The sequence below is a fragment of the Dinoponera quadriceps genome, unplaced genomic scaffold (assembly GCF_001313825.1).
Source record: "Dinoponera quadriceps isolate SergipeBrazil2010 unplaced genomic scaffold, ASM131382v1 scaffold113, whole genome shotgun sequence".
Lineage (NCBI taxonomy): Eukaryota > Metazoa > Arthropoda > Insecta > Hymenoptera > Formicidae > Dinoponera > Dinoponera quadriceps.
The window spans coordinates 2,690,166-2,712,104 of NW_014554899.1; the positions used below are offsets into that span (position 1 = coordinate 2,690,166).

Consider the following 21,939-nt stretch of genomic DNA (forward strand, 5'->3'; position numbering starts at 1 on the left):
GGGGGGGGGGGGGGCGTTATAACTGTATAGAGAGAAGTCGGCGCGCTCCTTTCGCGGATATCCAACTGAAAGAAACGATCCTCCAAATGAGAGACGACCGTTATTCCCGGATCGGGTTTCTGTTTCCGAGTCAAGCTGAAAGTTCCTTCGAGCTGTTCACTCGCTCGTTCGTTCCTTCGTTCGGCCGGATTTCACATTAGACTAATTGCAAAAGTTTTTTTACTTTCGAGGCGATTACCGGGCCTCGGTTATGGCTTCTCGCGCAAGAAAGTGCCGAAGATCCCGCGGATTTTCGCCTTCGAGGTGGAGTCTGTTTCGGAAAAATCGCGCCAAACGGGGAAAATGTCGGGAGCACAGGTGGGGGGGNCAAAAAGGGAACAGTCTTTGGAGATTCGATTCGGGTAAAATTTCGTCAATTCGATTCCGATTCGAAAATAAAAAAAAAATGAGATTCGATTCGACATAACAAAATCTTGATTCGCACATCTCCGAAGGCCGATTTACAATAGCGTTAAAGTATGCAGTAAGTACTAAGCTAATTGACCAATTGGATTCTTACAGTCCAAGAATAATCGACTGTGGTTAGTCAATTGGCTTACTGCTTTCGTTTCGCATACTGTAAGCTATTGAAGAACGGTTTCAACAGGAACGCGTAGATTTTGGAGCACTCGGAGGACTCTCTGTCCTCTCCCCTTTCTCTCTTCTCTCGATTATATCCATACCTAAGGGCGGCTGGTCGAATCGATCGTGGGAAAGGTAATTCTCGTTGGAAATTAAAAAATTAATCGCAGTGTAAATGCGATATCTTGCAAATAGAATGAAACAGAATGAAACGCGGGGGCGCGCCCGATGGAATAATTCCTCGACATTTAACCCGACTCTGTGAAAAACGTCGTGATTATTATTTCTGTTCAAGATAATGGAGCGCGGGTGCGTAAACCACGGTCGTGTAATTAAATTCGCGCCGCGTCGTACCACCGGCAATCAACGACGCTACTGCGCGCTGTAATTGAGTCAACTGTTAAAAGTGCACAAGCAAGCTCGGGAGCCCGTTCCTGACTGTAAACCGCATATTACGTTACACTATTCAATTTGACGGTTGACTTGCGCGTGTAAATACGAGCTCTCGCGTTTGCCGCACTTATCACGCACAGCGCGTCACTTGTCAGCTCCGCCTGTGAAATCGTAATTGGCGACGAGCGTTTATTCCGTTATCAACGTTCACGCGCGCGCGACCGCCGCAAACGCGTCTCGCCTCTGCTTCTCGACCGCGCGTTTATCGTCACGTCCGATAATCGTCGAAAAATAAACCCAGCTGCGAATATGCATGCACAAGAGAGAGGGAGAGAGAAAAGTACGAGAGCCGTACGTCTCGCGTATCACGTCATTCGCAGTGCAGTGGAAAGAGAAAGCGAGAGCTCTGCCAAAATTCTTCGACTCGAAATACACTCGAAAGCAGAGAGGGAAAGAGAGAGAGAGAGAGAGAGTTCGGTTCCCTCTCGCGCCAACGTCCGTCCAATTTTTCGACGCGCTCTTTTTTACGGACGATTTGCCGCTGCTGTTTTCCTCATCCGGCGATATCGAGACGCCGTCGTCGCGGCGACGACACGCTCTATCCGCGCGCGAGTGAAGCGCACGGCCCACGAGAACGCAATTTTAAGCAAGAGCGGGGATCGAACGCGGGAAAAAGAGACGCACACGTCGCAAAGGGGGAAATCGAGGGACGAAAGGGCACGGGCGGAGGAACGTAGTCTCATCAGCCTCGGCCGATTTCCCGACGGACCCTCGCGTCGGATCCCCCTTTGACGAGCCCTTCCGCGCGACGATTCCGCATTCGTCATCCGACCACGCGACTCTTCGCCGCAGGCGAATATTTTCCGGTGTCGACGTACTCTCGGCGCGGCAAATTAAAGCGGCGACGCCCGGAGACGACGGCGACGACAACGCGAGGGGCAAGAGACGCAAAGCCACCGGGGAAGAACGAGAAGGCGGATCTCCGAACGGCTCGCGCCAATAATACGCACACACCTGTTCAGTCCGAGTAATGGATGGAGTGCGGGTGGAGGAGAAAACGGCATCGCGCCAAGATTTGCGTCACGCTTATATTTACCCGAGTGCATCGGGGAATTCGCGACTCCCGCGAAGTTTACGGTCGGTTCGCGTCGCGTCGCGCAGATTTCGTTCCCGCGCGCGAGGTGGCCAGAATTTCAACACTTACAGCCGATTTCCTCACCTACGCTTGACCTGTCCGACCGAGTTACGCGCCGAGGTTAAGCGGCTCTGTCGTTTTACATATTGTACTTGTTGGCTATGTATATAACATGAGCGGGAAATTAAGTTATCCGCTGATCGAGCATTTGATGGAACTACCCGACGCTAATAAAAAGCGTTACAAATAAGAATCGTAGGAAGATCTCATAGTCGTGGGATTACCCGCTTCCCCGCGGGTATCGTCGGTAAAATTTCTCTCGAAGGCCGCGGGTAATCTTCGAACGGGTGGCTTCGTAGTTGGCTCTCAACGACGACTGGCGGAGAGACGCGAAAAGGCTGACGCGCGAAATTATGGCAAGTCTCAAATATGTTCTTTAAGGATAAGCGCTGTTATAAAATCTAAATATTAAAATATGCAAAGGACGAGACCCTCCGCGAATCCTCGAGATATTCGTGCGCGATCCGGGCCGGTCGACGTCTCGACTTAATCTCGACCCAGGACAGCTTCCCCATTTGTATACAGGAGCCGTCCCTCGTTCTCCACCCTCGGCCGAGTCACCCTCTGGCCTACCTCTTTTTACCCACCGTCCTTCGCCTCTTTGAACATGGCGCCTCGAAAAAGGATTGAAGGTGATTGCGTTCCCATTGACACGAGTTTATAGAGCAGCGAGAGACGACGCACGATCGCGGCGGGCGCTGGGATGGGGTGGAGATGACGTCGAGAGGTTACGGAGCAACGGGAGGGGGGGGGAGGAGGAGCGAAGGAGTTCGTAGGGTTGGCGCCAGGACGGATATAGAGCGAGCAGGTGCTCCCCATTTTCGCCTTCTCGCCGTACAATCCTTATAGATAACGCGTCGTTTGTAACTGTCACCGGGGTGGAAGAGAGAGATAGGCGGCAGCTACGTAAGTACGTGACGTACACACGTGAACGCGCGCGCGGTCGCACGTGTGTATTGGTGCGTATACGTGTGTGGGCATCGGGAGGGTAAGGCCTGGGCAGGAAGAATGACCGAGAGAGAGAGAGAGAGAGAGAGAGAAGATAGGAAAGAGAAGGAAGATGGCAACACATGGTTACCACCTTGGAAAACGAGAGAAAGAGAGAGAGAAAGAGAGGAAGATAGTCGGCGCCGAAAGCCGATGTGCGCATGTGGACGCGTAGCGGCGCGAGAAGGGTTGATTCTATAGCGGCGTCTCTCGGAGCCCAGCTATATAGCAGAGGACGGGGTCCGTCGGCCGGAACACCACTGTGTGTCAGTGGAAGCGCGGAGTGACTAATGTTACCTGAAGGTGGATTTGTATACCGGCTGAAATCGATAAGGATTCGAGACGGGTGACCGAGACGGGGGGTAAAAGCAACCAAGCAGCGGGTGGATAGTGAGGGCAAGTAAGAGGGGAGGAGGGAAGGAGAAGTCTACGGATTCATAGGAAAGGATATCGGCGTGTGCAAAAAGATAACGACCAGGGCAGCAGCCTCGCGAGGGGACTCGACGAGAGAGAGAGAGAAATAGAGATACAAAAGTTCGCGCGAAAGTCCCGTGGGGTTGAAACGCGCATTTATCCGTTATCGATTTTTAATTATCTGATCGGACAACCGCGCAATTTACGACCGTCACGACTTCCGCGATCGGGATTCTCCGGGTCCTCCGCGAAGATGTATAAATCGTCGCGGTTGTTCCCACCTTTCGCCCGATTCGCTCGGAGCTGCGAGAGATATTTTCCCGATAAATCTCTCGATGGCGCTTGCCAATCGCTGTTACCCGTCAAACGCGAAGCGCACTGCGCCGCGAGACGACGCGTATTCGCCGCGCTATAATCGCCGGATGGCCGAATCGAGTCGTGGTCGGATGACGTGGAACCGAAATCGGCCATCAAACATGCAAGAGTCCGACGGTTTATTCGCTTTCACGCTGCCGCAGCGACGAAGTTTGAATCGCCCCGGCTGATGGGAGGCGCGCGTGCGCGCGCGCGCACGAGGACCAGCGCCGTCCGTCCGTCCGTCCGGGGGAAAATATTCGGAGCCATACAAATGACCGCGAAGTGATAAATAATGTAACGGAGCCGAGTTCTCGTGTTACGTGTCGCGGATAACGTATCGTTCCCATTATACGTCCGTATCTAACGTTACATCCGAATGGACATCGACACCTCAAAATATAGCGTCAGGCTGGGATTAGAGTGGCCAATCGTCCCGACTTTCGCAGGACATTCCGATTTTCGACTCTTATTAGAGGCGTCCCGATAGAGCCCTAAGCGGGACGCTATTTTTCACCCGATTTATTTTTACCCCGATTTTTCATTTAATGAAAATAAATGATACAAATTATAATAAGAAATTGTAACTAAAATTCATTAGTCTCCTTAAATTGCGAACATTGCCAATAGTGTCAGATGAAAAGCCCTTGCCTTGTATGAACAGCACCTAAAGGCGTCCGACGTTCTTTGGATTACTGTAGTTTCTTTTTAATTAACCCTTAGCTGACACACGGGGTTAAAAGTACCCCAGAGTGTTTTTGAACGCAAATTTTTCATAGCTGCGCGCCAAATTTGTTTCTGTGGCGTCACCTAGTATTAGTCGAGGCTTGACCCAATATTGATAAATAAAACAATTATATACATTTTTTCCCGCTGGGGTCCAAAATACCCCCTATAGTACGTACGTTATTATTTTGACGTGTGTCAGCTAAGGGTTAAACAAATCTTAGTTTCATTTATTGAAATTATTTAATTTTCCAAACACATAATTATATCTCTTATATTCCGCTGATTATTCTTTTAATTTTATCCCAAGAATATCAGTCTAATTTCAAACATAATGATCACTTTGATAATATTTATATTACATAACGTAACAAGTTATATTCCGTTGGTAATTCTTTAATTTTACTTCCAAAATTTTACCAGTCTATTTCATATAAACTAATGATTATTTTATCAAGACACAATAAAAAGCTATATTCAGTTGATTTGATCTTGACTCAATAATGAATAAACATTTTACTTACTCACCTACGTTTATTTAATTTATTTTCCAAATTTTTTAAAGTCAATATTCGTAATTGGCTGATCAAGAGTTGATCCTATCTAGGATCCACGCGACGAAAGGGTAGGCGAGCCGCTCGAAAAGTATATGAATTTGCCTGAGACAATGCTCTCACCGAGATGCGATGGTAGAAAGCCAAGTTCGAAGAGTCCGAAATGCAATCTAATTTCGAGAGGCTATTTCTAATGTGTTTTCTAACAGCGCTTAGGCAAGCCATCATGTTTCTTTATGGTCCCTGGTAATCGTCGGACGCGATATCCTTCGGGTTTCGCAACGAGAATCTGGCAGGCGTCTCGATGCGACGTGTTATCCGCGTGTTTTGCAACATGTTGCCGCATTCGCTCAATAAGATTTCGGCGATTTATCATGCGAGCGATCTCGCATGCGCGCGTAATAAATCCACGCTCCTCGATCAGAAAGCGCAATTATGAGTTGTGAGGGAACGACTATTTACGAGCGAGACGAATATTAAACTAACGAAAGCTGCAACGAATAACAAAAAAAAATGAAAAAAAAAGAAATTCCGGCGGAAAACGCGCCAGGAACGTCGAATTGAACTTGATTCCTTTGACAAAAAAATAAATAAATAAAAAAAAGGATGCAAAATTTTTCGCTTGGCGCACGTGACATTTTATCGTGCTTTGAATCAACGGTGACGCTTTCAATGCATACCATTTTTATTTTTACGGCACGGAGTAAATAAATTACCGAACGCGTGCGACGCGCTGCTTCGCGAGATTTGATGGATGCGTGCTTCGAAAGAGAGTCGGTTGCAGCATCCACTCGCAATAAAGGTAACGTTGATTTAATAAAATTCATCGAATAAAAGCGTGCGCTAAAATTTGCCATTTCCGAGAGGTAAACGTTACCCCTTTCCGAGACGAAATTGTCTTGCCGCTGCATTTCGCGCGGAGATATTTTTCACGGCGCAGCAATCTGGCTACGTGCGACGCAAAACTGGCGGCGATATATTTTGAAAAGAGTCGAGATTCATTACGGCATTACGGCCATAAAACCTCTTTCATATTATTCATTCTCCCGTAGCGAACGTTACGTTTTACCTGGCCGACTTTGAGTGAATCACGGAGTACGAGGGAGAATTTCTGTTCGCTCTTTTTTCATTCTCTCTCTCTCTCTCTCTCTCTCTTTCCTTTTTTTCATGCGTCTCAAGCCATAATTATAGACGTACTAAAAGTCACTAATTTTCTAGATATTTCTCATAAAGCAAATTGCCGCATGGGAACACTTATAATTATCGGAGGAGAAAACCATAGCGTTTTATAAAAACGTAAAATACGTTACGAACAAATTCTATAAAACAAAGATTATACAGAAAAAAAGCTAAATTCAAGTAAATAATTATTCCAATACCCCTTAACAAATTTTTACTTGGATTAAATAATATGTATTTTATCCGAGTAAAATATTTTCACTTGATCAAAGTAAAATTTACTTAATTTAAATAAAAGTTATGTTAAAAAGTATTGAAGTAATTATTTTTACTTGAATCTGTTTTTTTTTGTACGCACGATCTCAACGGTTTCTGTTGAATCGATCAATTTTAATTAATAAAATAAACATTATTAATTATTTAGAAGACTCGAAATAAAAATATGCCGAGCCAAATGGACAATATACTATTATAGTTTCTTCTCGTCGTATTTCATCGGCTCCGATTTGTTCGGTCAATGCACTTTGACCGATCTACTTCTTATCTTTTGTCAATGCGCGATAAAAATTGACGGTAGTCGACAGTTGCGTCGGCCGTCTTGCGGTGAACGAAATTGCAGTGATATTAAGACTCTCCGTGCTCGAAGCGAAAAGTGACGACCGATTGCAACAGCGCGTTCCCGGGAAAACTTCTCCCAGTACTCGTCGTCGTTACACCTCGTTGTACCCCGTCGGGCGCAGAAAATAACGTGGCGTAACTAGAAGACTCTCCCTTGATTCCCTGCCAGATACGCAATTTACGATCGCGCCATACAGACCGATGGGAATTCCGCGCGAATTTCTCGTTCCGGAATTCGTCCCGCAAAGATTTGACATCTGAATACCGAAGACGCATGAGAAGACACGACGATTTGCCTCGTGCGCAAGTGATTTGTTTGATAAGGCCAATTATCCTTAATGAAGACAAAGAAGCGTTAAGGCCACGGCACACAGAAAAACGTGGCAGCAAGATTTAAGCAAGACTTAAACAGTAAGCAAATTGACTAATCACAGTCGATTTTCGACTATTAATATTCTTTGATTGTAAGGAGGATAATCAACTGCGATTAGTCGAATTTGTTTATTACTTAAGTCTGAATCAATCTCTTGCAAGAAGTCTTACTGCTTCCGTTTCTTAGTTAATCGAACGGAGAGATTCTCGGGACGAAATCTTTGTTCTACATTAATTCTGCGAATTCCATCATAACCGAAATTTTGACTTGGATGATGTGATAATAAGAATTAGCGTGTGTTTTTATTTTATAGCTTTATCGTTAAAAGAAGGAGATTCAATTTCGTTTCAAACATATTTCATATATTGTATTTCCGATAAAAATTTATATTGCAAGCATTATTGTGTCGGAAAAAGAGACGAATAGGGAAAAAATATTTTCATCAACGTATTGCAGTCTCGAAAATAAAAAAAAAAGAAAAAAAGGGAAGAATGTCCGTCCATTCGACGATTACATTTCTCATCAGATATTTTCGCGGCCGAGCAAGCCGTTCATTCTGTAAAATCTCCCCATTCAGAAAGCTTCCGACGACCAGAACTCCACGTCGGGATCCGGAAGCGAGGAGCGAGAGAGTATCGAGAGCGTATTAACCGTCCGGCTCTGGGGGGAACCGATGTCAATACAAGCTGGAACGGAATCACGAAGTGAAAACGACTCGGAGGTATTGGGCAGCCGGCCAGAACGTCGCTGATATCGCGCGGTATAAGTTTCCCATCTGAGTTTCCTCCCGCCGCCCAATCTGCCCTGAGACGTTGTATCGCGGTTTAAAAACGAATCCAGTGCGATCGTCCTGTGATGAGCCTAATCGCGCGATGCGATTAAAAACATCTCCCGATAATTCGGTGAATTAATCGCGTTTCGCATCGCTTCTGCACCGCAAACGCGCGTTAAGCAATCTCTCTCTCTCTCTCTCTCTCTCTCTCGCCGTGAACTCACCGAAGACAATCGCATTTAACATCGAGATTACAGCTGCATTGAAAAAAGGATTTGATAACAATTATCAAGATCTGATTGAAGTAATCAAACAATTTCGTTGAAACTATTTAATCAAATCCTGGTAATTGTTATCAAATTTTTCTTTCAGTATGACTAATTAAACATTTTCTCCTCTCGGTTTTCGTAGGAGGGGGAAAGTAAAACAACTCAGAATTATACCGTCCGACATCTGACGGTGAGATTCCGTACGGTAAGCCGGTGGATTCCGTCGGAATCCAAGTTCGCCCGGCGCCGGGGAAACACGAGCGCAGACCTCCGCTGGCGAAAAAGTTGTGCACATAAAAAATCAATCGGCGGTACCGTTTGACAGACATCAGAAATGAAAGCGCGCTTCGTCGGTAGTTTATTGTAGTATCGAATCGCGGGGTGCTCCGGGCACAATAAAATACCGCAGCCGATGTCGATCGTATATCTTCGGGGGGAGAGGGGGAGGCGGTTCATCCGTGGCACAGCCAGACGCATAAACCATAAAGACACGTGCTACCTATGAAATTCTCCGGCAAACGTACGACCCCGCTGGAGAATCCACCGGGGAGTTCTACATACGTTCTCCCTACTAAAGAATCCCTAAACGTGCGAGATTCTATCGCGCCTCTCCTGCTCCGCCTGCCCAGGCGATATAGAACACGTGTGCAAGGTGTCGAACCGCGTATACACGGTGTCCCGACGGTGCACGGCAGACGTTCGTCCACTCGACCACGAGATTACGGCAGGATCGATCACAGAACACGCGAAGATTCCGTGAACTTCAGTTGCGCCGACGTGAAAATTGGAATTCCTCGATTTTACGTTAATCTCTCATGCAAGAATGATGAAATCGTCGTTAGTTTAACAGCCAGACGTTTATTCATGGCTGATAGATTAATTCCCTCGCGGACTCATTCGATTGCTCAGCGAATAATTGACGGACCACAGACGCGAGCCAATGAAAAGCTGATGTTTTAATATCCGATATGCATACTTTATGCAACGTTCGACATTATTAACCAGAAATACAGTCAGTTTTGCCAACGCTGCGAAACCCAACCCGTCTATTTCTCCTCATATATTTATATGAAGATGTTATAATTCTCGATTTAATGTATGCACATAGAAAAGGATTTCTTTGGATTTAATATCATTTCTGTAATTGAAATAAATTTGCCTTTTGCAACGGAGCAAACAAATTAATGCTGGATTCAACAAACAGTTTGGTTTCTCAAACGATAAATATCTTTACGTCAAATAGCATATTTCCTTTGTATTTACATCCAAATATCACAAAGGTTGTCACAAGCAATAAATTATTTGGAAGAAGTAACATTATGTTAGAAAAATATTAAAAAACTTCTTATTTTTGTTTCAGTGGAACAATATTTAATATCTGGTGAATTAAATTCTTTCATTGAAAATTGAATATTACATTTCATTTCATTTAAATAATACTGTTTTTCCTATCAAACAACATGGTTTACTCCGGTAAAACAATGATATTTCCGTTCAAACAAAATGACACTTGATACTGAATTTAGTTGCTTACGTTAAATAAACAAATAAATTGTCAAGTCAGACAAATAAATTGAGGAAAAGTGCTTATAAATTTATTCGTGGGGTGCAAGGTTTGTTTTACAGAGAAATAACGTTGATTTCGCAGAAATAAGGTTTACTTGACAGAAGTAAACCTTGTCTCGCACGGATAAATTTTCAAGCATTTTTCCTTAGTACACTAAATCCAAAGAAACTCTTTTCTCCGTGTGTGATACAGAGTTCGAACAAGTATCAATAGTCTTCGTTTCGAACTTTCGGGAGGGTGGGTCCACCGAGACCGCCCTGTATCGCGCAACTAGAGTCATTTCGACGCGAGGTCGACGCGCGGAACAGCGCAGCACATACATGGTAATAGCGGCCATCCGATTGAGAAACGACGCGAATTCGCGCCAAGTGCCGGCAATTTTTCGCCGCGATAATCGATGATGTAGGTGAGAGTAATAAAAAGGAAACAGCGCCGCGACGAGCCTGTAACGAGGTAATCAATAAACGCGATCGTAAGCGCTATCGTTTCCTCGTGCTTTCTCCCGTCCGTACGTCCGCCGCTCGCCGCTCGATCCGCACGCGACGCGTAATTACTTCTGCCCAACGTTACCGGTAAATTAAAAAGGAAGTAGCGACAGGATGCGGTGGGCAAACAACACGCGCGGAAATTCGGAGGATCGGCAATCAGCTACATGCGATACTTTTTACGGGACGAGACGAGGCAGGGAGAGCGAACTTGATACTTGGGGGGTTTTATTCGCGGGCGAAGCTCCGTCGAACGAATAGCGCGAATGAATGAATGCACGAGCTTTTTCTAATGCGATATAGAACTGAAACTAGTAAGTTTGAAATCGCCATTTCTCAACGGCAGTAATCCTAATTGCATGAGATATTCATGCCTTCAACGACACTTGTCTGAATGAAATCGATCGCTTTGATGAAAATTTGATGGCCGTCTAATTAAAATGGTTAAATTAATCGATTCGAATAACTGCTTCAGCAGTTGCCGACATATCCGTGATCATTATACACATGTGCACGTATTCCGATTACTGAAATAAATTTATTACCGTTTTGATACGCCCTAATACAAAACGATATTTTACTGTCTCCTACCATTGCTGAACATTTTCATCGTTCTATTCCAGAATCCGCACTCTGTTTAGATTTCTTTTGAAGTACGTTTTAATTTTGAGATCGACGCACCGCGCGCACACGCGCGTCCAGGACGCGTATTCGACGATGCTTGAATTCGGTCGGCGGTCTATTTCGAAAAACACGAAATTTAGCTTTATGTCGGACACGAGGCGGACACGCAACGGCATACGGAAACGCGCTCCAAGCAAGGACCGTATTTATTTTATAACGTGACACTCGTCCGAGAACGCTTTCGTTTTCCTTCTGTTGCCGCGATGTGCTCTCGGTGCGCGGCGGGTCGCGGATGAAAGATTCTATCCGCGCGCGCGCGAGTCCGCCGTACCGATAGAGATACAATAGAGATACGTATCGCGCGCATCGACATCGCGAAAATATTTCCGAAACGCGGGACGTCCATCTGGCGCCCGTTGCGCGCGAGCGTCGCTCCGAAAACATTTTCGACCATTTCCAACTCGTTTGTCAGCACTTCGCTCTCGACGAACTCCGCGCGTACTCGATGGATGTATCGATCATCCGAAATGTAAACTTCCGACGCAGAAATATAATTCACACGCTGTAGGCACTCGTCGCCGCGCTCGCTCGCGCGCGCGCGCCGAAACGTGATATTTCAAAATACAACGCAAAAATCGCCCACTCTCTTTGGTCGCTTATTGTTTCCACGCGCGCGCGTACTAATACGCGGGGCTCGAGCGAGCGATCTCTCTCGCCGTCTCATCGCGTGCCAAATACAAATATTTTCGCCGTGCAAAAGTAATTACCGGCCGATAAACGCTCGCGTGGCAAATTTGTTATGCAAACGCAAATTCATCGCGTACCTGCGGCGCGGCGCCGCCGTTTGTTATTTTCCCGGCGAAATTTCGCGCATTCCTACGCGCCCCGTCGTCCGTCGCAGCACTCGACGCGCGGTAATACGATCGCGAGCGCACGTATGCAACAGGAAACCGAGCGGCGAGAACGTGACGCGCTCGTCGTCGATAATTCCCCGGAGGGCATATCGGATCGCGTGTGTCTCGAAGATTTTTGACGGCGAGAACGGGGAGAGCGAAAGAGAGCGCCGACGAAACTTCGGCAGACGCAACAATGAATCAACCGCGCGCTTAGCAGCGAGCCGAGAATCTCGCGTGTGTCGTTTTTCAATGTCTTCAAATCGCAGTTGTCGTTTTTAAGGTAGTTGATCTGTAGAATGCCGGATTTTCAACGATATTAAGGGGTCTATTTGTAAGTTTATTATCTACCGAAAAAAATATAACTTTCCTAGAAATTTATTTAATTAACCAAGTGATAAATGTTAATTTTGAGCGAAACTAAGAGAAACACATGTACAATATTATAATCACGGAGATGCGATTTATTTTTTACTTCTCTCATTAATCCTTTATACGTTAGTTGAGCTAATAGAACTAATGGAGCTAATAAAGAGCAAACACATAATAGGGATATAACTAAACTTGACATTTATAATAAAAAATTATAAGAAATCACTGATGTCAGCGTTTCTTAGTTATCCAGAGACCCATTTGATATTATGAAGATTTATTTAAGCGCGCATATTTTAATAGTATCTCTTTGCCAATGTCTCGAGTTACTGCCTTTAATATTCTTGAAAAGGATCTCAACGTACAGTTAATTTTTTAAGCTATATAAATTCCCGTGGACGCTTTTGATAGCACTTCGTTAATGCTAGTGTGCGCGATTCATACTCGAATATTCTCGATTCGAAATTTCCGAATTATTTAGATTAAAATTATAAAGCTTCGAATTCGAGTAGTTCGCACGTCTCTGATATACGTACATGGAAAAAAGGTAATAAGTATTCAAATATGGTGAATATTTGCTGGCCAAATATTTGATTACTGCAACCACATAATTTAGTTCTATATACTAAATGTACGATATACGGAACTACGCACGGTACTGCATATATAATACGTGTACGGAACTAAATTATCTGGTTGGAGTAATCAAATATCTGGTCAGCAAATATTCACCAAATTTCAGTACTTGTTGCCAAGTTCTTTTTTCAGTGCACATATATATCGCGGACGTTCTAAATTGTAAATTTCTTATAGTTCTACATCTTCAGAACGAAATGGCTCGAAAAATTCTAAAATATAATATATAACATATATATTATACGCAGTCCTTAATATCGCAGTAGTTATACATTAATATCCTAAACGTGATTTAGAAGAAATCGAAAATAGCAGTTGAAAATAGGATATTAATCTTAAGGAATACATATGAAAAGTGCCATCTTTAATTGCGAATACCTCAGCTTCCGAATGGTCAATCGTTTTCCAACTTTATAAACCTTGTAAATTATTATTATTAGTATTTCCATCTGATATACAACTAAAACCTAAGAGGATACCTAAGAAAATGGTTTGACGGACCAACTACCTTAATAAGTGAGCAAAAGCAACGTACCTCTCACGTGGCGCACGCAATCGGGTGAGTTGAGCGACAGTTGATTCCTTATTGCGTAACATAGCGCACGCGGCTGTGCGAATGGGTACTAACCTGAAACAGAAAAAAGGGCTTACTTCGCAAACGATTCGAGTTCTCCCTCTTTCATTTTTTTACGACAGAGCGAGTAACATGAGATCCGGCGAAAAATTGCACGTTCGAGATCAGAAGATAAAAGCCATTTTTCTACCGCGGTGGTATCCCCGACGAATTCCACCGCTGCCGCGGCCATTTGATCGTAACCGGAAACGCGATATTCGGCGGACGCGGCATTTGTCAGGCTTTAAACTGGGACTCGCGCGGCCTTGCAACTTCATCATTTCTGCAGGCAGCCTCTACGCTACAGATTGGATAGGCCAGCGCGAAACGCATTAGCGAAATTGGGCAAGTGCGCGTCTACCTGTGCGCGCGCGAACATTGGAACGGCATATGCGGCCCCGCATGTGTGCGACTTTCGCAGCACTTTTCCAACTTTTCGGACGTACAGCTCTGCGGGCGGCGCTCCACGATTTATTTTCCTTCACCTGTCGCAACTCCCCGACAAGTGGAAACTACGCGGGATACGCGGTAATACCAGTATTTACCGCAGCGAATGTGTGTCGTGAATCAATTATCGGAAACTACACGCTGCAGCCGGGCGGCGCGAGTGTCCGGTTAATGCAATTTCAACTCGTTGAGAACCGTTGTCGATAGAAACGGCGCGGCAATTCATACAAAAATACACCCGTCGATGTATCGCGGAGCGCGAACGAATCGGGAACGGATACGGGGGGAAATGTCGATCGAGGGAGAGGGAAAAGGGCCAGGAATGGAAAACGCGTATCATCGCTCGCGAAACGAAGATTCCCGATCGGAGGATCTCGGCTTGCGAGGAACGGCTCTCTTTTCCCGGACGACTTGTCGAATTTCAACGCGCAGCTGCGGGCTTTAAGAACGTGTAAAAAGCTGCCGTGGTACACGTGGCGTCACGGCATATTTGTTGGCAACGCGAGAGCGTGTTATATTACTTACATCCACCGAGTTTCGCAAGTACCGGGTAGCGCGACATATCCGACGTAATAAATTACGACGGCCTGGTTATAATTATTATAATGGAGCAGCAGGTGTTACGCCGCCAGTAATTCCCGCGATACGTTTTAAGCAAATGAGCCTCAGGTTCAATTTGTCGACTCGGCGGGACTACAATCGGTCATTAAGGATGCGCGCGTCAACGCGAGTACGTCGTTGTTGCCTGCGGGATATGAAAAATATGTTTCACGTCGCCGACGAAGTTCGTTAGTCTTCTGACGGCTTAAGTCTGTCGCTCTCTTCTCTCTCTCTCTCTCTCTCTTCTTTTCAGCCAGTACAACGTAATATTATTTTATAGGTAATATGCAGAGTGTATTACAGGAGACTCGAGGCTATCGCGTTTTCTTTCGATCGTAGTTTTCAAGAGCAGCCGAAGAGAAAGACAAGAATGATAGCTGTTTCAACGTCGAGGCGCTAATAGTTCCCCGGTTGCAATCGATTGAAGACTACGACGCGTGATTATTCCCCGTCGAATTGCGAATTGTAAAGTAGACGAGTAAGGAAGTATCTCGTATAATGTCCGAGGTGAAATTTCTTCTCTTTAATGGAAATTTCATTTGAGACTTGCTACTTTCGAGATTGAGCCGAACCGGAAAGTTGAGTCTTCTTGTTTCATGTTAGATCGTATCTCGTCTGCATTTGTGCTTTCGTCCGAATATCTTTCCTTTTTTCATCACGAAGAAATCCTGAATCAATCTACTCACTTTTACAGCATAAGCTGCCGGGACGGAAGAGCCGATTAAAACCGTGCTAAATGAAGCGCGACTCGATACGAAGTAACGCGATACGCCGACGAACAGTATGTAAATCTGTTTCCTGACCGCAATGTCGAGGTTGAGACACTTGTAAAGTCTCGTCCGAAATAATTAGGGGTGGCTAACGTTACGCACGGTGCGGGCTCGTTTCAGCCCGCGAACGCGGCGGGGGTGAATTTGGGGTGCGGGAAGTAACAAGCGTGGCTAACGAGGTACGGCAGATTTTATGGCCAGATGGAGATGATGCGATATCCGCGATTGATGCTGTACACGGGGAGCGCTCCAAATGGGGTCTTTTCTCGGCGATGAGACGGATTTGTGCTGTTCTCTTGTTATGACGCCACGTGTGCGATCGGCAGAGCGGATTTGCGAATATCGAGCGGCTCGGAAAATATATCGAAGTCGAAATTGCCATATTCAATGAAAATGTAAAACATTTCGCGAAGATTCATCCGCCAAAGTCTCTCCAACTTCAATTTTAATACCCCAAACTTGATATCTTGCTCGAAAACAAGTTGATCGCGAGATTAACAGATTGTCGTCGAAATCATGACGATGATGGTCAGAGAACACTAAGGGCCGTATTAATAGTTATAGTTTTGCTGAAAACTTTAACTGAAATAATTCTTCAGATGCAATATGATTCAATAATTCTATCTTGTCGATCCATCTCAAGATAAAATCTTGAGAAGAAATCAAATGAGAAAAAACCAGCCGGGAATATCTTGAAATTCGTTTTGCGCATCGCAGTAAATCAATTATTGGGATGATGTCAGGTGTGCACACATTAACGGTCGCTATATTTCGTCTCGAGAAGAGTTTTAAAGTCGACGAATTTTGTATTATCCAACTGATGTGCAGAGATGTATCAAAACAGACTTGTGTGCACGCAACGTGTTTCTGATAATGATGGAAATACTCCAGATACTTCATCGTGAATTTAAAGACGCATATGACGCGTGTAATTATGAAATTGTGCAGTCTCGACTTCCAAAGCGTTATGTGAAAGATGCGAAAGATCTTTTTATTTGGTAGTCGGTGGGTTCAAGGTTTGAGGTTCAAGGTTCAATATACTGATGTCCGTCGCTAAGTACAACAGCTGATATGCTTGTAGATAATTGTAGGCCAACCTGAACAAAAAATCCTGTACTATTTTGCAAATGACACGCAAATTTTTGGGTTATTGATTAAAAAAGCCTTTATAGCCATTTTCAACTAATAATTCGCAATTTGGTGTGATTGTTTGCAAAATGATGGAGGACATTTCTACTCAGTTTAACACGTTCTATCTGCACACAAGCGATATGCCAACTATTATCGGACGCTTTGTGTATATGTTGTGTGAAATTATACATGGAAAGTATATATGAAAAACTATTATAATAAAAAAATATATATATATTTACACACACACACACACACACACATACACATGTGTTTACATTTATTTATTTATTATTGTTAGCATCGTTCTAGTTTGTTTGCAGTGATCTTTATTAATACGACCCTAAAAATTTTTCAAGAAACGATTTTTTATTCACATTTCCGATCTCGTGCGTCACGAGATAATCGCGCGAAGCGTCCGGAAGACACGAATACGCGACGGCTCGATTTCTCGAACTTGTGAGGCTTTCTTTTTTCACGAACGCGACCTCGTAACGTATGTACAGTCGCTGACTTTTACTGTCTGGAGGAAGCACACGCGAACGAGGGGGGCACGATCCTCCCTTGCGTAGGTCGGGAAACGTTACGACCACGGGTCGGTGAAGAATTCGCAGTCGGGCACACAACGTCGAATAACGAAAGGCGATTCACGGCAGTTTATCGTAGGACGAACAGCCGGAATGACTGCTCGCGAGGCAAATTACTTCTGAATCTGTGCGCCGAGTGCGCCGTAAAAACGCGACCATTTTCCCCTTTCGAGCCGGCGCGTATGAAAATATAGCGGACCAGCCCGCGCGAGGTGTTAAAACAGGTCGAATCAACGTTACGTTAGGACTGTAAAAGGAACGAAAAAAGAGAGAGAGAAAAGGTAGAAAAAATAACGCGGATGGCGAAACAGCAGCTCTCCCTGTTGCGTGAAATTCTGCGGAGCGTTAAGCCGGTCGACGAACCTCGCGCTTCCCAAATGCGCATCTCCGTGCGCTCAAACGTGAGCGCAATTAAGAATTCGCGAAGATAGCTCCGAAGGGCCATTCCGGCGGAAGTTTAAATAGACCCGTGAATCAGGGCGCAGCTCACTTTGCGCGACGTACCTCCGAAATGAATTTCGGGCCGAGCGGAGACTGATTAACCGTTGAATAATTAATCATTCTATTTCACTGTCGGGAAATTTCACGAATTCATCGGCATCAACCGTTTCATCGCGGTCACCCGTCGCTATTCCCACAGTCGGGACGAGCATTTATTAAAGTGTCGCGCGAGGAGCGCACGGTGCGCACGATAACGCGATAGAAAGTTGGAAAGTGCACACACACCCGCGTACATATACATACTCACGATGATAACGACGAGCAAGAACGAACGAAATGAGAATCGAACGCTTAGCGACAGACAGCGATTTTACACGACGCCACCCATGGCGCACCTTCGACGCCCGGCGCGTCGAAAGACCCGTCAGCCGACAGCGAGCGAAATGAACCGTCACCGTGATTCCCTCAAAATCTGCAGTTATCTACCAGCTCGGCATTGTTGCAGCGTCATGCGTGGGCCGCAGGCAGGGCGCCGATCTGCGTGAGCATTAAAGTCGCGCAAAATGCCGGCCCCGCTCTGTCACGTCGATTCGACGAGGGTCGGCCTGCTCGGGCGCGATATGTCCATCATCGTCGTCGGGCGTGAGTCCGACGAATCGGTGGAACTTATACGTCGTGTGCGCTCGTGAGCGAGCGGCTGGGTAACTGGCCGAGCAGTGCGCGGGGTGTCGAAAGGCAGGGATACGAAAGGGCTGGGAGTGCAACCGGGGAGGTGCAACAGGGACCGAGTACGTTTCGTCGACGTTAATTACCGGATCGTGCCTTTCACGAGGCAAACCCCCGTGCGTTCTTTTTGCCGCGGCCATTAATTCCTCCCGATCCCTCCTCGCTGCCTTCCTCGCCCTCGTCGCTCCCTTTCTCATCGCCTATCTACCATCCCCGCGCTACCTATCTACCGATCTATCTATCTCCATCTATCTACCTATCTATTCGCGCTTGTGGCACTTCGCGCGAAGAAATCGGCTCCTGTGTGGGAGACGAAGGGCAAGACGGGGAGCGCGCTACGTATCAGATGTGTGGAGACAAAAGATCGCGGGAGCCACGGCTGAATTCCGCGACTGGACGCTCTCAAAGGTCCGGAGACGCTGGCCCCTCTCTCTCTCTCTCTTGGTCAGCAGTCGGCACTCGTGCAGCACACCGAGCTCGGACGCATTTCATTACGTGCCTCTTTGTCCCATATATTCCTCTCGCCGCGCCACTTTTGTTACGCGCGACGAAATAAGGGCGCGTGATACCGTGACAAAGGAAACGAGCGCGCACGTTGCGCGAATACAGCTTCTCTGCGGGTTTCCTTTATTATATCCTTACTTCCTTTCTTCTTTTCCCGTTTGTTTTCACGTCGCCGGTCTCGCGCGTTATCGCCTAATATGTTTATTCTGCACGTTAGCGTTGCACGTAAAACGCTATAGAGACTCAATCTCGAGACGGATACACATTTGTATTGTGAATCACGTTGCACGGCACGTGGACACGAACGTGAATAAAATTCCTCTCGTGCAAACCGGGAGGAGCGACTTGGAAATTCGGACGATAAAATTCGGATAAACGCGCTTAGCTGCTCGACAAGGTTCGACGCGATTATCATAGTAATATCGGCAAGACACACAATGCGAAAGCGAATTCGAGAAATGGGCGAGCCGGAATTAATGCCTATCGATCTTCCCCAATTCCTGCGGGCCTCTTTCGGGCCGCGTTCTCATCTCCCCGATATCGTCCGCGTCCGCATGATAGATTTGAAACGAATCGCGGTCGGCTTGCGCTGTGCAAACGAATTCCAACGAACGATTCCGGCCAACTGCCATATCAACGCGAAAGGGCTGACGCGTAAAAAAAGAGAGAGAGAGAGACACACATACACACACTGGTAGAAGAGGAGAGAAAGAAAGAGGGAGAAATCGATTAGAAGCGTTTCAGCCGGACGGAAAATGAGATTGCATGCGATAACGACTGAGGAGAGAGAGAGAGAGAGAGAAGTACAGTTGGTAATGCGAGGAGAACACTCCAGGAGCGGCCTTTAACGCGGGTATTCGAAAAGTAATGGAGAGAGCGCATGTCGCGCGCTCACGACGAGAGAAAAACAAGGTGCGTACGGCTGACAAACCACCGGGCCGTGGGCGAGTATATACGTACGCTTTGCCGCTTGGCCAGTTGTGTCCGTTTGGTTTTTTCAAATGCGCGCTCATGTGTGTACTCGGCCACGTGTGCGCGGATATGTGCGCGTGTGCACTCGCACACGTCCACGGAAGCAGGGTGGACAAATCCCGAGCCCACGTGTGTGTACCTAACCGTTCCGCCTGGTCGGGGTTGGCTCGCGATCAATCATATTTTTTAGGAGACAATGACCGAGTTAAGTAAGTACATACAGCGCGCCGTCGGCGAAAGAAAAGCAGAACGACGCCACATCCAATCTGCCGGCGGTGTATTTTCCATAGCGGGAGAAACTCAGCGCTCGTTTCTCGCGATGAAGGATCGATGTCCCCGGAGGAGGAGTGAGCGTCGACCCGCTTCTCCATCTTGTTTCGCGAACAAGTCACCGAGATATGAAATTTTAATGCGTCCGCCTCTCCATTTTTCAGCCCCGATCAAACTTTATTTAATCGGCGCGGAGTGTCGTGTCACTTTCTCCTATTTACCTCCAGCCAGGTGCCTGGCTTGAGCAAAGCGCGGCTTTTATCGTTCGATTTTTAAATACTTTTCTCCACCTGCCTGCGTATCCTCGCGAGATCGTAATCCATCCTTCGCGTGTACCAATCCGAAGTTACATCATCCTTCCAGTTATGCCCGGGCAGAAATAAAACACGACAAATTCGAATACCTTTCATCTGATACGGGCATAATTACACTATAATACGGCATTATGTAAACGGTCCTTATAAGGCCCGACTTTGGCAGTTATTGTAATCAAGTATTTTGTTCTGAGTTTCATATCTATTCATCGCTACCTAAGGCCCAGGTTTTACTGTCCAGATAAGTGATGACGTCACTACGGACGTCATTAGTCTGGCAAATATAGATAATTAGGTCAGTCGAATACATACGGAAAAAAACTTAGTCTTAAATCAACGATAAATATTCTCATATATAAACAAGAAGGTTATAATCTTCTTAAAAGATTTTTAGTCTTGATTTAATTGAATTTCGCTCACACTGAGGAAATTCGGAAACTACGACCGAAACATTATTTCATCTTCTAAACTAAGTAATTTTTTCTTTCTTCACAACCAACAACTAGCCTCGGCTCTTATTGGCCCCACTTTTCATTTGCTCAAGGATTAATTGAATTTATATTGACGCAAGTACTACTTGCGCTCAACTCAAGACTCGAAATCTCCTATGAATATTATATTGTTGTTATTATAATATTGCTTATGTACGGGAATATCTGTCATTGATTTAAGATTATTTTTTTCTCTGTACAGGCAATTTGATCAGGGCCTGATGCAATAGTGCGTTTCACTTCTGATTAGGATCGGCAACTCGGATCCGACAACTCATCCTTATCCTATTTGAAGTACGGGAACTGGATGAAGCTCATGTAAGGTCGTACAATGATAGTTCAGCTCAGGCATTGAAAGATCGCCTTCGGTTCGGACACGAAATTGAAATTCACCGCGCGTCTCGACGCACAACGATTACGCGCGCCGAGGTACCAAGGGCCGGCAATCATACATCTTTTTTGGAGCGGCCTGTATATGCCTCCCCGTGAGACCGCCGCGGAATGACTATTGATTCGCCGAAGGGGTTCGTCCCTCGCTATTCATAGTCTTCGATGTCACGTGTCCCTTCAATCCGGAGTCGCGCGTGTACGGTCGGGCCTGACGCACTCGTCCACGAGCCAAAGGGGACGCACGAGTAACCAGTTGGTCTAATCTACATGCGGCACGTTCCGGCGTTTCAATTTGCTTTTGCACGGCGGATTACTTCCTGACGAGGAGCACCTTTTGATTTTGACGAGGCGATCGTGGCGATCGGAAGAGAGAGAGACCGCTCGCGGAGAACGTCGCCGTGGTCGTTGGGAGCGAATGTATATTACAGTCGGAACGCGAATCCGCCCCGGAGACAATTCGCGATGATTGAGCATCGGAGCGGCGGCGTAGCCGAAAAATTACCGTCGGGAATCGGTTACACCTTGGTGCGCGTCGCTTATCACGCGAGTCACGCGTGACAAGAGGAACCGTCGCGAAAATTGCGGGGGGAATGAAAATGTCCAGCCGAAGAGATCCGAACGAAGGATCGAGAGCGGGGGGGGGGGGGGGGG

General features: G+C 46.1%; 1 protein-coding gene across 2 annotated transcripts in view; it reads right to left on the minus strand.

The window, feature by feature from the left end:
• Window positions 1–21,939, minus strand: part of LOC106742530 (CUGBP Elav-like family member 2) — a 575,750-nt gene that overhangs the window by 442,505 nt on the left and 111,306 nt on the right. Inside the window, exon 3 of one of the 2 annotated variants that reach the window (XM_014615555.1) lies at window positions 13,568–13,660. The exons of the other annotated variant lie outside the window; for it this stretch is intronic. The gene's annotated coding sequence lies outside the window, so the exon portion shown is untranslated. The remainder of the gene's footprint in view (window positions 1–13,567; window positions 13,661–21,939) is intronic. 2 annotated transcript variants of the gene reach the window in all.